The sequence below is a fragment of the Saimiri boliviensis genome, chromosome 21 (genome assembly GCF_048565385.1).
Source record: "Saimiri boliviensis isolate mSaiBol1 chromosome 21, mSaiBol1.pri, whole genome shotgun sequence".
In the NCBI taxonomy this organism is placed as follows: domain Eukaryota; kingdom Metazoa; phylum Chordata; class Mammalia; order Primates; family Cebidae; genus Saimiri; species Saimiri boliviensis.
In genome coordinates this window covers 10255042-10275435 of record NC_133469.1, presented here as the reverse complement: position 1 = coordinate 10275435, position 20394 = coordinate 10255042, and the positions used below count along the sequence as shown (strand labels likewise).

General features: G+C 47.6%; 1 long non-coding RNA gene across 1 annotated transcript; it reads right to left on the bottom strand.

Moving 5' to 3' along the window:
• Nucleotides 1-5: 5 nt before the first annotated feature.
• LOC141582554 (uncharacterized) lies at nt 6-18710 on the bottom strand. Its single transcript, XR_012515425.1, has 3 exons — nt 18446-18710; nt 16621-16660; nt 6-3735 (listed from the first exon to the last, which is right to left on the bottom strand). It is a non-coding gene; the product is annotated as an uncharacterized LOC141582554 (long non-coding RNA).
• Nucleotides 18711-20394: the final 1684 nt, after the last annotated feature.

Genomic DNA, 20394 nt, shown 5'->3' with positions numbered 1-20394 from the left:
TCTTGATACCATGTCTGTTTTGGGGTACACAGAGTGCCTGATGCTCAGGATTCAGAGAAAAAAGTGAAAGCATTAGCTTATAGCCTCATTAACATACTGTGTATGTATTCCCAAGTAGATCTGGGTGGATTTGTCCAAAGTTCTGGGAAAAAGTACTATAAGCACCAGCTAGTAGTCAAGGTTGAAAAGATACCTATTTACATCTTGATTCAGGACCCCTTAAGGATGACCTCATGGTCTTCTAATCACCTTCGTTTTACATGGGATGAGGAGGACCTAAGATAGTTCATATCTGCCTAAATCCCAAGTAACTTCTTGGAAAAAAAAAAAAAGACTTGCCAGGCGCAGTGGCTCACGCCTGTAATCCCAGCACTTCGGGAGGCCAAGGCAGGCAGATCACAAGGTCTGGAATTTGAGACCAGCCTGGCCAGTAAGGTGAAACTCTCTCTCTCTTAAAAATATAAAAATTAGCCAGGTGTGGCAGGCGCCTATAGTCCCAGCTACTCGGGAGGCTGAGGCAGGAGAATCAAACTCTGGAGGAGATTGCAGTGAGCCAAGATCGCACCACTGCACTCCAGCCTGGGTGACAGAGCCAGACTCTGTCTCAAAAAAGAAGCAGCATGAAGCTAGGGAATACATTACTTCTGTTTGCTAACTGCTCATCAAAAAGTCAGTTGGAATCGGGTTGAAAGGTAGGAAAATGTGTGGAAATAAAACCTAGAAGGCTGAGAGAGATTACAACACAAGTCCAGTAGTATGCTAGATACTGAAAGAATAGAGAGGTTATTTATCCTCCAACTGAACATTGATAGGCACTGGCTGTGAACAAACTTAAATGTTAGTACACTAAAAAGTCTACTATTACTGAGCTGCTTTGGTATCAATTCCAGATCTTATTTTTATCACAGATGTACACTAACCGTATGTGACTGCTAAAGACATGATTATCAGATATATTGAACTGTTACTACTATTTTACAGTCTGAAAACCAGCATTTTTTTTTTTTTTTAAGACAAGTCTGGTCACCTAGGCCAGAATGCAGTGGCACAATTGTTGACTGTAGCCTCAAACTCATGGGCTGAAGCAATCCTCTCAATTCAGCCTCCCTAGTAGCTTGGACTTACAGGTGTGCACCATTATGCCTGGCTGACTTTTTAAAATTTTTATAGAGATCGCATCTAAAACTCCTGGGCTCAAGTGATCCTCCCACCTTGGCCTCCCAAAATGCTGGGATTAGAGGCATAAGCCACCTTGCCCAGCCCGGAAACCAGCATCTTAATGTGAGATGAACTTACTCAGCATTAATCAGAGCCAGCCCAGAAAAATGCATCAAGCAACCACCTGCTTCAGCTCAGTGACCCAGCAGATATCCATGGAGCAGCTACAACGCACCAGGCTGGGCAGAGCACACATGAACAGCGTGCAGCCCTGCCCTCAAGCTAACCAGCTTGAGGGCTATAAAAGAAGATAGCATGACAAAAGTACAGAATACCAAGTGATGGGATATATGCAAAGAATACAAGAAGGAATCCATGAAAGAAAACCTAGCTGATGGGAATTGGAGATGTTTCTGGGAAGGGCAGCATGGAAGCTGGATGGTGGAGGGGAGACGAATGGGAAAAGGAGAGGAGGCGCCCGGAAGAGTGCACCAGATCGGGCTAGGGAGCAGCTCCAGGCCTATGTGGCTGAGACCTGATAACAGAAAGTGTGAGCACCTGTTCCAGAAAGACTGTGCCCTAAGACCAGGAGCCCAGGATTCATCTGAATAAACCCTCAAGAGGGAAATGTTTAGAATACAGTAAATTCCCAGTTTTGAAAGCTCTGCCTCTGGCTATGGATAGCTGGGTTAAAATGTTAGACCAGCACATTGTCACTGCAATGTTGAAAGAAGGAAGTAGGGACAGAAGTCGATTAAACAGAAAGGAGGCTGGGCGCAGTGGCTCACGCCTGTAATCTCAGCACTTTGGGAAGCTGAGGTGGGTGGATTACCTGTGGTCAGGAGTTCGAGACCAGCCTGGCAAACGTGAAACCCCGTCTCCACTAAAAATACAAAATTAGGCGGGGTGCGGTGGCTCATGTCTTTAATCCCAGCACTGTGGGAGACCCAGGCAGGCAGACCACCTGAGGTCAGGAGTTCAAGACCAGCCTCGCTAACATAGTGAAACCCCATCTCTACTAAAAATACAAAACTTAGCCAGGTGTTGTGGTGGACGTCTGTAATCCCAGCTACTCGAAAGGCTGAGGCAGGAGAATCACCTGAACCCAGGAGGTGGAGGTTGCAGTAAGTCCAGATTGTGCCATTGCACTCCAGCCTGGCCTCCATTCAAAAAAAAAAAAAGCCAGGTGCAGGGGTTCATGCCTGTAATCCCAGCACTTTGGGAGGCCAAGGTGGGTGGATCACCTGATTTTGGGAGTTCAAGACCAGCCAACCAACATGGTAAAACCTGTCTCTACTAAAAATGGAAAAAAGCCAGGCACTGTAATCCCAGCTACCTGGAAAGCTGAGGCAGGAGAATCGCTTGAATCCAGGAGGTGGTAGAGGTTGCAGTGAGCTGAGATCAGACCATTGCACTCTAGCCTGGGTGACGAGAAAAACTGCCTCTCAAAAAAAAAAAAGGAAGGGCAGAGGGGAAAGCTGCCCTTTCCCAAATGAGCAGTAGTGCAATGGTAGAAAATAAGGATTACTCTAGAATCAGCAATACAAGAAGATAATTTCAATGTTGGTGCAGGTTTCCACCTGTAATCCCAGCACTGAGAGAGGAAGGATTGCTTGAGGCCAGGAGTCGAGAGACCAGACTGGGTAACAGAGTGAGACCCTTACCTCTACCAAAAATAATAAAAGGCAGGCATAGTGGCACACCAGGTACTTGGGAGGCTGAAGCAGGAGGACTGCTTGAACCCAGGAGGTTGAGGCTGCAGTGAGCCATGACTGTGGCACTGCACCTCTGCATGGGTGGCTGAGTGAGACCCTCCTGGGCTGTTACTGCCCATCAATCTAGGAAATGGGCCCAGTGGGCTAGCAGTGCTCCAGCTGCCCTCATTCACTGCACTTACTGAATCCTCAATAACAGCCCCATTCGACAAATGAAAAACAAGCTCAGGTGAAATAATGTGCTCCAGACCACACAGCCAGTAAAAGGCTTACCAGGACAATAGCCTGTTGGACTCCAAAGCCATTCCTCTCCATGTCCTTTTATCTCCCTTACGGCAGATAAGCACCAGTGATGGCTGCAAATTAACCAGCAGATATGTCATGGGGACCCTGTTTCAAGCAAATTCAAAATACAGACTAAAAACTGAAAAGTGGAGGGGAGGGGGCAACTGAGGGATCATAAAAAATCTCCCTGAGGTTCTGATTTTATAACCAAGGAAACATCTCTAGACAGTATTAGGTTCATGATGAGGTCATCCTACTTAGAGAGAGAGGACAAAGGCCAGCATCAAGAAGAATAAAATTGGCTGGGCACAGTGGCTCACACCTGTAATCCCAGCACTTTGAAAGGCTGAGGCAGGCAGATCATGAGGTCAAGAGATTGAGACCATCCTCGTCAACACGGTGAAACTTGTCTCTACTAAAAATACAAACAATAGTGGGGCATGGTGGCACGTGCCTGTAGTCCCAGCTACTCGGGAGGGTGAGGCAGGAGAATCTCTTGAACCTGGGAGGCAGAGGTTGCTGTGAGCCGAGATCACGCGATTGCACTCCAGCCTGGGTGACAAGAATGAAACTCCATCTAAGAAAAAAAAAAAAGAAAATAAATATAGGCATAAATTTTCATGACCCTGGAATAGGCAACGGCTTCTTAGATATAACACCTAAAAAGTACAAGAAACCAAGGCAAAAACAAGTTAGACCTCAAAACTTTTGTGCATCAGAGGACATGACCAAGAAAGTAAAAAGACATATAGAATGGCAGAATGTATTTGCAGATCACATATTTCTGTATTTAGACTGTATTTTTAAATCTTGGCCAGGAGCAGTGGCTCACGTCTGTAATCCCAGCACTTTGGGAGGCCAACGCAGGCTGAGGACAAGAGAGAGAGACCAGCCTGGCCAACATGGTGAAGCCCCATCTCTACTAAAAACATAAAACTTAGCTGGGCATCAGCTGGGTGCAGTGGCTCACGCCTGTAATCACAACACTTTGGGAGGCCAAGGCAGGTGGAGCATGAGGTCAGGAGATTAAGACCATCCTGGCCAACATGGTGAAACCCTGTATCTACTAATAATACAAAAAAATTAGCTGGGCATGGTGGCGCACACCTGTAGTCCCACCTACTCAGAAGGCTGCAGCAAGACAATCAGTTGAACCCGGGAGACGGAGGATCATGCCACTACACTCCAGCCTGACAACAGAGTGAGACTCTGCCTAAAAAAAAAAAAAAAAAAAAATCTTACCCTCAGCTGGGTACAGTGGTTCACACCGGTAATCCCAGCACTTTGGGAGGCCAAGATGAGCAGATCACCTGAGGTCAGGAGTTTGAGACCAGCCTGACCAACATGGTGAAACTCGATCTCTACTAAAAATACAGAAAAAAAAAAAAAAAAAAGAGCCAGGCCTGGTGGCAGGCGCCTATAATCCCAGTTACTTGGGAGGCTGAGGCAGGAGAATCACTTGAACCTGGGAGGCAGAGGTTGCAGTGAACTGAGATTTTGCCACTGCACTCCAGCCTGAGCAACAAGAGCGAGACTCAGCAAAAAGAAAAAGAAAAAAAGCTGGGCGCCGTGGCTCATGCCTGTAATCCAGCATTTTGGAAGGCCAAGGCAGGCAGATCACGGGGTCAGAAGATTGAGACCAGGCTGGCTAACACAGTGAAACCCCATCTCTACTAGAAATACAGAAAAATTATCCGGGTATGGTAGTAAGCGCCTGCAGTCTCAGCTACTTGGGAGGCTGAGGCAGAAGAATCACTTGAGCCCGGGAGGCAGAGGCTGCAGTGAGTCAAGATCAGGCCACTGCACTCCAGCCGGGGCAACAGAGCAAGACTCCGACTCAACAAAAAAAAAAAAAAAAAAACTTACCCTTAACAATCAAAAAAGAGCCGGGCGTGGTGGCTCAAGCCTGTAATCCCAGCACTTTGGGAGGCCGAGGCGGGTGGATCACGAGGTCAAGAGATGGAGACCATCCTGGTCAACATGGTGAAACCCCATCTCTACTAAAAATAGAAAAAAATTAGCTGGGCATGGTGGCGCTTGCTTGTAATCCCAGCTACTCAGGAGGCTGAGGCAGGAGAATTGCCTCAACCCAGGAGGCGGAGGTTGCGGTGAGCCGAGATCGTGCCATTGCACTCCGGCCTGGGTAACAAGAGCGAAACTCCGTCTCAAAAAAAAAAAAAAAAAAAATTAATTTAAAAAAAAAATTAAGCCCGGCACGGTGGCTGAAGCCTGTGATCCCAGCACTTTGGGAGGCTGAGGCGGGTGGATCACAAGGTCGAGAGATCGAGACCATCCTGGTCAACATGGTGAAACCCCGTCTCTACTAAAAATATAAAAATTAGCTGGGCATGGTGGCACGTGCCTGTAATTCCAGCTACTCAGGAGGCTGAGGCAGAATTGCCTGAACCCAGGAGGCGGAGGTTGCAGTGAGCCGAGATCGCGCCATTGCACTCCAGCCTGGGTAACAAGAGCGAAACTCCGTCTCAAAAAAAAAAAAAAAATTAAAAAAAAAAAAAGAATTTTTTCAATGGGTAAAGGATTTTCATAGATATTTCTCCAAAGATAATATGCAAATGGCCAAAAAGCATACAAAAAGACGCTCAAAACCATTAGTCATCAGGGAAATGAAAGTCAAAACCACAATGAGATACTGCTTCCAACCCACTCGCATGGCAGTAGCCCAAAGGACAATAACAAGTGTTGGCTAGAATGGGGAGAAGCTGGAACCCTCATACACTGCTAGTGATTATGGAAAATGGAAGTCTAACAGTTCCTCTAAAAAGTTAAACAGTTACCATAGGACCTAGCAATTCTACTCCTGAGTATACACCCAAGAGAACTGAAAACATATGGTCACACAGACACATACACAAACATTCACAGCATTTGTGCGCAACGCACAAATTGATGGACGAAATGTCCATCAAAAATATAAGCATGGGGCCGGGCGCGGTGGCTCAAGCCTGTAATCCCAGCACTTTGGGAGGCTGAGGCGGGTGGATCACGAGGTCGAGAGATCGAGACCATCCTGGTCAACATGGTGAAACCCCGTCTCTACTAAAAATACAAAAAATTAGCTGGGCATGGTGGCACGTGCCTGTAATCCCAGCTACTCAGGAGGCTGAGGCAGGAGAATTGCTTGAATCCAGGAAGTGGAGGTTGCGGTGAGCCGAGATAGTGCCATTGCACTCCAGCCTGGGTAACAAGAGCGAAACTCCGTCTCAAAAAAAAAAAAAAAAAAAAAAAAAAAAAAATATAAGCATGGTTGGGCGCGGTGGCTCAAGCCTGTAATCCCAGCACTTTGGGAGGCCGAGGCGGGTGGATCACGAGGTCGAGAGATCGAGACCATCCTGGTCAACATGGTGAAAGCCTGTCTCTACTAAAAATACAAAAAATTAGCTGGGCATGGTGGCACGTGCCTGTAATCCCAGCTACTCAGGAGGCTGAGGCAGGAGAATTGCTTGAACCCAGGAGGCGGAGGTTGCGGTGAGCCGAGATCGCGCCATTGCACTCTAGCCTGGGTAACAAGAGTGAAACTCTGTCTAAAAAAAAAAAAAAAGTATAAGCAATTCAAATGCCCATCAACTAATTAATGGATATCCATACAATGGAGTGTTATTCAGCCACTGAAGGAAGTACTGATTTGTCTATGACATGGATGAACCTTACAAAAAACCAGACATAGAAGACCACATATTGTATGATTTTATTTACATGAAGTGTCCAAAATCAGTAAATCCACAGAGATTATCAAGTGGCTTAGTGGTTGCCAGGGGCTGCATAAAGGGGAGAATACAGATTCGCTGCTGCTGGGTAGGGATTTGGGTGGGCGGTGATGGAAACACCGTGGTATTAGGTAATAGTGATGGTTGCACAACTCTGAATATACTAAAAACCACTGAATTGTACACTTTGAAAGGGTGAATTTTGTGATATGTGAATTATATCTCAGTGAAAAAACAGGAGGACACAGAGCAGCAGGCTGGCCAGCCAGGAGAGTGCTGGGTCTGCAGTTCATCTCACAAGAGCCCCACCTGAAGGTATTGGGATGTGTAGCAGGTAGATGGGAAGACTGGAAATGGGTCTAAAGGACCATTAAGAAGAAGGCTTGAGGCCGGGCGCGGTGGCTCACGCCTGTAATCCCAGCACTTTGGGAGGCTGAGGCGGGTGGATCACGAGGTCAAGAGATCGAGACCATCCTGGTCAACATGGTGAAACCCCGTCTCTACTAAAAATACAAAAATTAGCCGGGCATGGTGGCGCGTGCCTGTAATCCCAGCTACTCAGGAGGCTGAGGCAGGAGAATTGCCTGAACCCTGGAGGCGGAGGTTGCAGTGAGCCGAGATCGCGCCATTGCACTCCAGCCTGGGTAATAGGAGCGAAACTCCGTCTCAAAAAAAAAAAAAAAAAAAAAAAAGAAGAAGGCTTGTTCTTAGTTGTAGGCTTGAGCAAAACTTGTCCCAGAGTAAGTTGCCTTGAGATGTAGTAAGCTTCTGCTTACAGTGGAAGAAAATGAGACCTCTAAGAGAACTCTTATAACTGAGGGACCTTCAATCTTTTGATAGAAAGATATAAACAGCTGGGTGTGGTGGTGTGCACCTGTAGTCCCAGCTACTCTGGAAGCTGACACAGGAGCATTGTTGAGCCCTGGAGTTTGAGTTCATCCTGAGCAACAGAATGAGACTCTGTCTCTAAAAACAAAGTCCAGGCGTGGTGATTCACGCCTGTAATCCAAGCAGTTTGGGAAGCTGAGGCAGGCAGATCACTTGAGGTCATGAGCTCGAGAGCAGCCTGGCCAATATGGTGAAATCCTGTCTCTACTAAAAATATAAAAATCAGGCCAGGCATGGTGACTCATGCCTGTAATCCCAGCACTTTGGGAGGCCGAGGTGGGTGGATCAGGAGATCAGGAGTTCAAGACCAGCCAGACCAACATGGTGAAACCTCATCTCTACTAAAAATACAAAAAAAATTAGCCAGTGGTGCACACCTGTAATCTCAGTTACTCAGGAGGCTGAGGCAGGAGAATTGCCTGAACCCAGGAGGCGGAGGTTGCGGTGAGCCGAGATCGTGCCATTGCACTCCGGCCTGGGTAACAAGGGCGAAACTCCGTCTCAAAAAAAAAAAAAAAAAAAAAAAAAAATTAGTTGGCATGGTGGCTCACACCCATAGTCCTAGCTACTTGGGAGGCTGAGGCAGAAGAATCACTTGAACCCTGGAGGCAGAGGTTGCAATGAGCCGAGATCGCACCACTGTACCCCAGCCTGGGCGACAGAGCAACACTCCATCTCAAAAACAAAAAAAATTTAATTAAAAAAAAAACAAAAACAAAAACAAAAATTAGCCGGGCATGGTGGTGCACACCTATAATCCCAGATACTCGGGAGGCTGAGGCAGGAGAATCGTTTGAACCCTGGAGGCAGAGGCTATAGTGAGCCAAGACTGAGCCACTGCACTCCAGCCTGGGCGACAGAGCGAGACTCCACCTGAGGGTCAGCAGGGAGTCAGAGGGGAGGAGGACATAAACAGAAAAAAAAAAGGAACTGGATAATTCATTTTACAAATGAATGCTCAGGCCAGGTGTGGCGGCTCATGCCTGTAATCCCAGCACTTTGGGAGGCCAAGACAGGCAGATCACCTGAGGACAAGAGTTTGAGACCAACCTAGCCAACATGGTGAAATCCTGTCTCTACTATAAAATACAAAAATTACAGGACGGTGGCCATGGAAGTCAGAATCTGCTAAGGAGTGTGTAACAACTCACCTGACAAACCAACTAGCCCCGTATTTTAAAATATTTTTTTAAAATACAAAAATTAGCTGGGCATTGTGGCAGGTACCCGTAATCCCAGCTACTGGGGAGGCTGAGGCAGGAGAATCGCTTAAACCCGGGAAAAGAAGGTTGCAATGAACCAAGATTACACCACTGCACTCCAGCCTGGGAGACAGAGCAAGACTCTGTCTCAAATAAATAAATAAATAAATAAATAAATAAATAAATAAATGCTCAATAGTGATACAATGATGTCACCTAATAGGCCTGACATTTTTTTGTTTGACTAATGTGTACGAAGATAACTCAACAGTTCTATGATCTTGTGCAAGGAACTGACTTCAGTTGAGTCATCTGTGAAATGAAGATATAACACCATCTGTCTTACTACCTCATTGGCTGGTTTTAAAGATAAATAAATGTTGGCAAAGATGTAGCGAAATGAGAACTATTGAATATTCCTGATAGCAAAATGGTTCAGAACTGTGGAAAACAGTATGGTGGTTCCTCAACAAATGGAATGACCATATGATCCAGAGTTCTACTTCTGGGTATGTATGCAAAGAATTAAAAGCACAGATTCGAACATATTTGTACATCCGTGTTCATAGCAGCATTAGTCACAATAGCCAAAAAGTGTCAAAACGTGTGGCAAAGTGGCTCATGCCTGTAATCCCAACACTTTTTTTCTTTTTTTAGGGTTGGGGTGGAGGGACAGAGTTTCATTCTTGTTGCCCAGGCTGGAGTGCAGTGGTGCGATTTCAGCTCACTGCAACCTCCACCGCCAGGGTTCAAGATATTCTCCTGGCCGGGCGCGGTGGCTCAAGCCTGTAATCCCAGCACTTTGGGAGGCCGAGGCGGGTGGATCACAAGGTCGAGAGATCGAGACCATCCTGGTCAACATGGTGAAACCCCGTCTCTACTAAAGATACAAAAAATTAGCTGGGCATGGTGGCACGTGCCTGTAATCCCAGCTACTCAGGAGGCTGAGGCAGGAGAATTGCCTGAACCCAGGAGGCGGAGGTTGCGGTGAGCCGAGATGGTGCCATTGCACTCCAGCCTGGGTAACAAGGGCGAAACTCCGTCTCAAAAAAAAAAAAAAAAGATATTCTCCTGCCTCAGCCTCTGGAGTAGCTGGAATTACAGGCACCCACCACCACGCCCGGCTAATTTTTATATTTTTAGTAGAGACAGGGTTTTACCATGTTATCCAGGCTGGCCTCAAACGCCCAGCCCAAAACGTTTTTTGTTTTTTGTTTTTTGTTTTTTTGAGACGAAGTTTCGCTCTTGTTACCCAGGCTGGAGTGCAATGGCGCGGTCTCGGCTCACCACAACCTCCGCCTCCTGGTTCAGGCAATTCTCCTGCCTCAGCCTCCTGAGTAGCTGGGATTACAGGCACGCGCGTCCATGACCAGCTAATTTTTTGTATTTTTGGTAGAGACGGAGTTTCACCATGTTGACCAGGATGGTCTCGATCTCTTGACCTCGTGATCCACCCGCTTGGGCCTCCCAAAGTGCTGGGATTACAGGCTTGAGCCACCGCGCCCGGCCTCCCAAAACGTTTTTAAAAGCAAAGAAAGGGCCAGGCATGGTGACTCATACCTATAATCCCGGCACTTTGGGAGGCCGAGGTGGGCAGATCACCTAAGGCCAGGAATTCAAGACCTGGCCAACATAGTGAAACCCCATCTCAAAAATAATACTAATAAAATAAAAAAAGAAAGGCTGGGCGCAGTGGCTCATGCCTGTAATCCCAGCACATTGAGAGGCTGAGGCAGGCGGATTACAAGATCAGGAGATCAAAACCATCCTGACCATCATGGTGAAACCGGTCTCCACTAAAATACAAAAAATTAGCGGGGCATGGTGGCACACACTTTTAGTCCCAGCTACTCAGGAGGCTGAGCCCGGGACGCAGAGGTTGCAGTGAGCCATCATTGCACCACTGCACTCCAGCCTGGCGACAGATGAAACTCCGTCTCAAAAAAAAAGGCAAAGAAAAAAGTGGCAACAGCCCAAATGTCAATCAACAGACAAATAAACAAAATGTGTTCAAGGTGAGATTTTGGTGGAAAAAATAATAATAATAATAAACAAAATGTGGTATATACAAACAATGGAATATATTTAGGCAAAAAAAAGAACAAAGAAATGAAATGCTACAACATGGATAAACCTCTAATACAATGTGCTAAGTGAAAGAAGGCAGACACAAGAAAACCAGTAGTGTATGATTCCACCTATATGAAATATCTAGGGTATTCATATTCAGAGAAAGAGAGACAGCAAATAGAATGCTGGGCCAGGCCTGGTAGCTCACACCTGTAATGCCAGCACTTTAGGAGGCTGTGGCAGGCAGATCATGAGGTCAAGAGATCGAGACCATCCTGGCCAACACAGTGAAACCCCGTCTCTACTACAAATACAAAAATTAAACAGGCACAGGGGCACACACCTGTAGTTCCAGCTACATGGGAGGCTGAGGGAGGAGAATAGCTTGAACCCAGGGGCAGAGGCTGAAGTGAGCTGAGATTGCGCCATTCCACTCCAGACTGGTAACAGAGCGAGACTTCGTCCAAAAAAAAAAAAAAAAAAAAAAAAAGAATGGCGGCCAGGTGTGGTGGCTCACACCTGCAATCCAGCACTTTGGGAGGCCAAGGTGGGAAGAATTGCTTGAGCCCAGCTTGGGCAACATAGTGAGACCCCATCTCTATTAAAAAAAAAAAAAAAAAACAGGGCCTTGTCTGCAGAAAAAAAAAAAGGAAAACAAAAATAACAAGTATTTTTCACATTTTGGAACTGAGATATGAGAGAAATTCCCACACTGCACCACAGTTGAGGTAGTGGACCACCAAGTTCAGTCTACACACATTTCACTTAGCTGTTGCTTCAAAGGTCTTGTGATCTAACAACAAAGAAAACTTCGGTTGAAGCCATTTTATGAGAGGCCACAACACATGAATCTGACCCCACGGAAACCAGTAGTCAGGATAAACGGACATGCTGTTAGGGTACAAGTCAGCCAAAAAATTTTCATTAAGGAAAAATAGACATTACTGACCTAATAACACACCTGATTCTTTGCTTTAGCCTAATAAGGAAAGCAGATTTCAAATCAGTGTGAGGAGCCAGGTAGAGTGGCTCACGCCTGTAACCCCAGCACTTTGGGAGGCTGAGGCAGGTGGATCACAAGGTCAGGATTTCAAGACCAGCCTGGCCAACATGGTAAAACCCCATCTCTATTAGAAGTACAAAAAGAATTAGCTGGGCATGGTGATACACACCTGTAATCCCAACTACTCAGGAAACTGAGGCAGGAGAATCGCTTGAACCTGGGAGGTAGAGTTTGCAGTGAGCCAAGATCGTGCCACTGCACTCCAGCCTGGGCAACAGAGTGAGACTCCATCTCAAAAAAAAAAATCAGTGAGAGGAGTTCCCCTTAGCCAGTGATTTGGGAAACTGTTGGGAGCTGTGGTAGCAGCAGAACGCAGGAGAAAGCCACTCAGAAGACGGACAAGGTGATAGCAGTGGGAATGCAGAAAGCGGACATACTAGAGACATGTTTTATGGTGAGAAGCAGTTCAGATTCACAACTGGCTCACAGATTTGCAAGTGGGAACAAGTGAAATCAAGGCTAACAGTTCCTAGGCTTTGGTTTATAATTTTATGTTCTCTAGTGACTACATTCTTTCATTTCACAACTTTGAGAGAGAGCCTGCTAAGCATCACGTTACATTCGAGGTGCCCAATTACAGAGGTGGGGAAGGTAAGGCCCCACTTTTGCTTGAATGCTGAAGCTAGTCTGCTGGATTCAAATCCCAGCTCTAGGCTGGGCATGCTGGTTCATGCCTGTAATCCCAACACTTTGGGAGGTCAAGGTGGGAGGATCACTTGAGCCCAGGAGTTCAAGAGCAACCTGGGCAACATAGTGAGACTCTGTCTCCACAAAAAAAAAAAAAAGAAAAATTAGCTGGGCATGGTGGCACATGCCCATAATCTCAGCTACTTGGGAAGCTAAGGTGGGAGGATGGCTTGAGCCCAGAAGATCAAGGCTGCAGTGAGCCATGATCATACCACTGCTCTCCAGCCTGGATGATAGAGTGAGACCCTGCCTCAAAAAATAAAAAATTCTGGGCCAGGCGCGGTGGCTCAAGCCTGTAATCCCAGCACTTTGGGAGGCCGAGGCGGGTGGATCACGAGGTCAAAAGATCGAGACCATCTTGGTCAACATAGTGAAACCCCGTCTCTACTAAAAATACAAAAAAACTAGCTGGGCGTGGTGGTGCATGCCTGTAATCCCAGCTACTTAGGAGGCTGAGGCAGGAGAATTGCCTGAGCCCAGGAGGCGGAGGTTGCGGTGAGCCGAGATCGCGCCATTGCACTCCAGCCTGGGTAACAAGAGCGAAACTCCGTCTCAAAAAAAAATAAAAAATAAAAATAAAAAAATAAAAAATAAAAAATTCTGACCAGGCGTGGTGGCTCACATCTATAATACCAATACTTTGGGAGGCCAAGGCAGGTGGATCATTTAAGGTCAGGAGTTTGAGACCAGACTAACCAACATGGTGAAACCCCATCTCTACTATAAATATAAAAAAATTAGCTACACATGGTGGCATGTGCCTATATGTCCCAGGCTGAGGCAGGAGAATTGCTTGAACCCAGGAGACAGAGGTTACAATGAGCGGAGATTGTGCCACTGCACTCCAGCCTGGGAGAAAGACTGAGACTCCATCTCAAAACAAAACAAAACAAAACAAAACAAAAAAATCCCAGCTCTGCCACTAATCCTGTGACCATGGGCAAGTTACTTAACCTGTCAAGACTCAGTCTCCTCATCTGTAAAATAGGCATAATAAAAGTATCCACCTTCTGGAGTTGTTAAAGGCACTATTCTAAATGCCTAACAAGACTAAACATTAGCCAACTACAGGCTCATGCCTGTAATCCCAACAATTTAGGAGGCCAAGGCAAAAGGATTACCTGGACCCAGAACTTTGAGACAAGCCTGGGCAACATGCCAAGTCAAAACCCTCCCTGTCTCTACAGAAAATTAGCCAGGTATGGTGGTGCACACCTGTGGTCCCAGCTACTTAGGAGGCTGAGGTGGGAGGATCCCTTGAGCCCGGGGAAGTGGAGGTTGACATACTGCAGTCTGGGCAATAGAGCGAGACCCTGACTCAAAAGAAAAAAAAACCATAATAAGTTTTAGCTATTACAATTTAAGGAGCTTTCATTCTAGCGGAAAGAAGCATAAAATAAACTAGCAGTAAATATTACGTTAAAGTTCAATAAGGAACATTTAAAAAGGAGCTATCATAGAGAGCTTCATGAACTACTTTACTTAGGTGCTCAGGAGATGACATTTAATCTAAGACCTAAATGGCAAGGGGCTAGACATGAGAATATCTAGGAAAATAACATTCTAGAAGGAAACAACAAATGCAAACTCCCCAAGGCAAGGAACAAGCTTAGCACATTCCAGGGACAGAAAGAAGGGTAACAGCCGGGCACCGTGGCTCACACCTATAATCCCAGCACTTTGGGAGGCCACGGAGGGCAGATCACTTGAGGTCAGGAGTTTGAGACCAGCCTGGCCAATGTGGTAAAACTGTCTCTACTAAAAATACAAAAACAAAGGACCGGGTATGGCGGTGCATGCCTGTAATCCCAGCTACTCAGGAGGCTGAGGCATGAGAATTAGTTGAACCCAGGAGGTAGAGGATGCAGTGAGCTGAGATCGTGCCACTGCACTCCAGCCTGGGTAGACAGTGAGACCCTGTCTCAAAAAAAAAAAGAAGGGTCACAAAGCTAGAATTCAATGATAGAGGGAGAAAATGATACAAAATGAAGTTGTAAAGCAAGTAGTTGACAAATCACTAGGTCCTGATAGGTAAAGGCAAGGAATTAGATTTTATTTACTTATTATCATTATTTTTGGAGAGAGTCTCACTGTCTCCCAGGCTAGAGTGCAGTGGCAAGATAGCTCACTACAACCTCCACCTCCCAGGTTCAAGTGATCCTCTTGCCTCAGCCTCCTGAGTAGCTGGGATTACAGGTGTGCACCACCATGCCCAGCTAATTTTTATATTTTTAGTAGAGATGGGGTTTCGCCATGTTGGCCAAGCTGGTCTTCAACTCCTGACTCAAGCGATCTGCCCGCCTCAGCCTCCCAAGGTGCTAGGATTACAGGCATGTACCACCACCCTCTGTCTTAGATTTTATCTTAAGTGCAATGAGGACCCAGGGGAGCACTTTAAGAGGAGGGTGGCGGCCGGGCGCGGTGGCTCAAGCCTGTAATCCCAGCACTTTGGGAGGCCGAGGCGGGTGGATCACGAGGTCGAGAGATCGAGACTATCCTGGTCAACATGGTGAAACCCCGTCTCTACTAAAAATACAAAAAACTAGCTGGGCATGGTGGCGCGTGCCTGTAATCCCAGCTACTCAGGAGGCTGAGGCAGGAGAATTGCCTGAACCCAGGAGGCGGAGGTTGCGGTGAGCCGAGATCGCGCCATTGCACTCCAGCCTGGGTAACAAGAGCGAAACTCCGTCTCAAAAAAAAAAAAAGAGGAGGGTGGCATGATTTCTTATATTTTAAATAGATCAGTCAGGCTGCTGTGTGGAGAACAGGTTTTAGGGTAGCAAGAAAGGAAGCAGAAAATTAGGAAACTATTACAGGACTGCAGGCAAGAAATGACAGTGACTTTATTTGGGGTAGTCGGTGATAGACAGATCTGGGATGTGTCTTTGATACAGCATCAACAAGACTTAACACTTTAGCCAGAGCACAATGGCTCACACTTGTAATCTCAGCACTTTGAGAGGTGGAGGCAGGAGGATGGCTTGAGTCCAGGAGTCTGAGACCAGCCTCAGCAGTATGGTGAGACTCTACACTTCTTTTAAAAAAAAAAAAAAAAAGAAACACTTCACTCTAGCCCTCTAGCCTGGGCGACAGTTAGACCATCAAAATAAGTAAATAAATAAATAGCTTCTTCTGCCTTTCAAGTTTGTTGGGAAGATAAACAGAGCTATAGGATAAGAGAAAAACACTTAGCCCAGCACCTGACACATATCATAGACATTAGGGTAACAGCTGGCTCCTCCTCCCTTTCACAGCCCTATGGGGATTTTAAAAAATAGCATCTCATGGTATATTGTCAGTGTTTGTAGTGATGGACTACATCTGTATAGACCTCGCAGCATGTATTAATAAATATATTCCTCAAAAACGGACATCTGGGGGTCAGGCACGGTGGCTCACACCTGTAATCCCAGCACTTTAGGAGGCTGAGGTAAGCAGATCACCTGAGTTCAGTACCAGCCTGGCCAACATGGTGAAAACTGGTCTCTACTGAAAATACAAAAAATGAGTCTGGTGTGGTGGCATGTGCCTGTAATCCCAGCTACTCAGGAGGCTGAGGCAGGAGAATCACTTGAACCTGGGAGGCAAAGTTGCAGTAAGCTGAGACTGCGCCACTGCACTTCAGCCTGGCCAACAGAGTGAATGAGATTCTATATCTCACACACACACACACACACACACACACACACACACACACAAAAGGCATTTGATAAGCACTTGCCAATTAACTTTATACATCTAGAAATAGTATCACCAAATTAACTACCATTATTCTATACATAAACAATTTGGGTTCTTTTAACTGATACTTCAAAATCTCTACTTACTTTTCTCATATTCCTCGCAATCATTTGCTAGGAGGTGGACCTGTCAACAGGAAGAAAAAGAAATTATTTTCACCAATACTCAAAATAATCATCACCTAGAAAACCCAAAACACTCAGGGAATTTTCAGAATTCAGTCAAGCCTGTCCTACTACCTCCAAGTTTTGACTCTGCCTAAAACACTTCTCCTCACAGTTGGTTTAGCCCATACCAGTAAGAAACATTTAACAAATAATTAAAAGTACTGTGCCAGGGTGTTGCTGAGATACGGTTGTTGGTGGCTGGGGAGTGGCAGGCAAATCCAGCCAAGAATTGTGCCCTTAACCAAGAGCTCTGATGATGAAATCACAGAATGTTTGAGTTTGGAGTCTTGATGCTTAATCCCAGGTGGTTTCCTATCAAGGAAAGCATTTGATGTATAAGAGTTAGGCTCCACTGGGTGCAGTGGCTCATGCCTGTAATCCCAGCACTTTGGGAGGCCGAGATGGGGGATCACAAGGTGTGGACCAAGACCAGCCTAACCAACATGGTGAAACCCCATCTCTACTAAAAATACAAAAATTAGCCGGGCATGGTGGCGCATGCCTGTAATCCCAGCTACTCAGGAGGCTGAGGCAAGAGAATCACTTGAACCCGGGAGGCAGAGGTTGCAGTGAGCTGTGATCGAGCCACTGCACTCTAGCCTGGGCAACAGAGTGAGATTCCATCTCAAAAAAAAAAAAAATACAAAAGTAGGCTGGGCACAGTGGTTCATGCCTGTAATTCCATCACTTTGGGAGGCTGAGATGGGTGGATCACAGGTCAGGGGTTCAAGACTAGCCTGGCCAATATGGTGAAACCCTGTCTCTACTAAAAAATTAGCTTGCCTTGGTGCTATGGGCCTATAGTTCCAGTTACTCGGGAGGATAAGGCAGGAGAATCGCTGGAACCCGGACAGTGGAGGCTGCAGGGAGTGGAGATCCTGCCACTGCATTCCGGCCTGGGCAACAGAGCAAGACTGTCTCAAAAAAAATAAATAAATAAAAGTAGCTGGGTGTGGTGGCAGGCGCCTGTAATCCCAGCTACTAGGGAGAATAAGGAGGGAGAATTGCTTAAACCTGGGAGGAGGAGGTTGCAATGAGCCGAGATCGTGCCTTTGCGCTCCAGCCTGGGCAACAGAGCCAGACTCCATCTCAAAAAAAAAAAAAAAAAAAAAAAAAAGAGTAAGGGTCTATTGCTACTCCCTGATTTAACAAACGTCTCTGGGACACAATGTCTTCATCTGTAAAAAAGGCAAATAAAACAACGCTTACTTGGTAAGTTCATTGTGAGGGATTATCTATGACACCGGAATGGAAAGAGCTTTACAGACTGCAAAGCACTCCTTACACCTGAGTAATTAGTGTTCACAGGTCCAACCACTTCTGGGGAGGAGGAAAGTGTTGCCTTTTAAAAGGCCAAGGTCCTACGAGCCAGTGAAGGGCTCGGTGATCTCCACGCATCAAGCTCTGCCCAATTCTCAAAGCCTGGTTCAGGTACACTTTTCCCTCAGCCTAAGGCAGAGGCCCAAAGGTAAACCGTCCCGGGTTCGTCTCCCACCTCTGCCTCAAAGTTTACACCCTCCTAGGACAGGTGCGTGCGGCCTGGGCTGCCAGCTCGGGAAGAAGGAGGTGGCAAGCGCACCCGGGCGGCCGAGTGCTAAATAATGGCAGTTGCCCTGTCAGTCCCGTCACCTGTCACTCCCTCTCCCGCTTCTCCCGCACCGTGGCGGCAAGCCAGCCCGGGCACTCGGGGGGCTCTCTGAGCCAGGCACGGTCCTCGCCGCTCGGCCGAGTGCAGCCCCCTCACCTCAGCGCGACTGAAACAAAGCAGGGTCCCGCCGGCCCCTGTCCTCTCCCCGAGGCGCGCCCTCAGTGGGGGAGCCCCCAGCTTGGCCAGCCTCCAGCTCAGTGGTCCAGAGGCTCGGCTTCCGCGCCGCCGCCCAGGACCTCCCTCCTCCACAGCCATCATTGACCTGTCCCTCTAGACTGGACCCCGCTGTCCAGCAGTCCCGGCAAGCCCGCGCCGCGTTCCTCCCGCTCTGGCCGTGCTGGCACGGGTAAGGCGCCCGCAGCCCCCAAGCCTAGAGGGCGGCCGGCGGGCACGCGCCGCGGGCGGGGGGGCGGGGCGACGCAGCACGGGGCGGCCGGCGGTTGGTGCTCGCAGCCCGCGTGCCCGCCCTCCAGGCCACGTGACCTTTGGGCCCCGCCCAAACCGGGAGTTGCGCGCGGGCTCAGGGTGCGACCCCCTCCCAGCCGAGCGCCGGGGTTGGGGCCTTCCTGGTGACCCTGTGGGGCAGAGAAGGCACCTTTCCATGATCGGCCTATTGTGCAGAAGAAGCGAACTGAGGCACGGCGGCAGACGGGGCGTCCAAGCAGTTAGCGCAGCGCCTGGCCGCTCGTCTGCGCGGGAAAGCGTTGTCTCCCTTCCTTCGGATGGAATTGGAACTGCAGCTCCGGGAGCGCTCGAACTGTGCGGTCCTTGAGTTCACTGCTGTACCCACAGTGCGCAGTACTGTATATTATTTGAATGACTAACTGTCTTACCTGGCCTTTCTCTCTCTCACTTGTTACTCGTCCCCTCCCCAGGAGTCTTATGAAATAACCAGTGGAAGGAGAGACAGAAGTGACTCCTCCTGCAAATCAGTGACACAAGGGAGTGAGTCCATCCAGTGTTACAGCTTTAAAAAAAAAATGCGGCCGGGCGCGGTGGCTCAAGCCTGTAATCCCAGCACTTTGGGAGGCCGAGGCGGGTGGATCACTAGGTCAAGAGATCGAGATCATCCTGGTTGACATAGTGAAACCCCGTCTCTACTAAAAATACAAAAAAAAAAAAAAAAACTAGCTGGGCGTGGTGGCGCGTGCCTGTAATCCCAGCTACTCAGGAGGCTGAGGCAGGAGAATTGCCTGAACCCAGGAGGCGGAGGTTGCGGTGAGCCGAGATCGCGCCATTGCACTCCAGCCTGGGTAACAAAAGCGAAACTCTGTCTTAAAAAAAAAAAAAAAAAAAAAAAAATGCTACGTAGGAAAATCATAGAATAGGGTCAGAGGGGAGCTCAGATAAGAGCTTCACTGGGATCCAGGTTTGATATGATGGTGGTCTGGATTTAAGTGATGACAGTAGGGATAAAAAAAGAAATAAAAATTACAGCCTGGGCAACATAATGAGACCCTGTCTCTACAAAAAATAAAAATAAGCGGCCGGGCGCGGTGGCTCAAGCCTGTAATCCCAGCACTTTGGGAGGCCGAGGCGGGTGGATCACGAGGTCAGGAGATCGAGACCATCCTGGTCAACACGGTGAAACCCCGTCTCTACTAAAAATGCAAAAAATTAGCTGGGCATGGTGGCGCGTGCCTGTAATCCCAGCTACTCAGGAGGCTGAGGCAGGAGAATTGCCTGAACCCAGGAGGCGGAGGTTGCGGTGAGCCGAGATCGCACCATTGCACTCCAGCCTGGGTAACAAGAGTGAAACTCCGTCTCAAAAATAAATAAATAAATAAATAAAAATAAAAATAAAAATAAAAAAATAATTATCAATGTGTGACGGCTCACTCCTGTAGTCCCAGCTACTGGGGCGGGGGTTGGAGTTGGCTGAGGTGGGAGGATCGCTTCAGCTCAGGAGATGGAGGCTGCAGTGAGCAGTGATCGCGCCACTGCATTCTAGCCTGAACGACATAGGGAGACCCTGTCTCAAAAAAATAAACAGGCCGGGCGCGGTGACTCAAGCCTGTAATCCAGCACTTTAGGAGGCCGAGGCG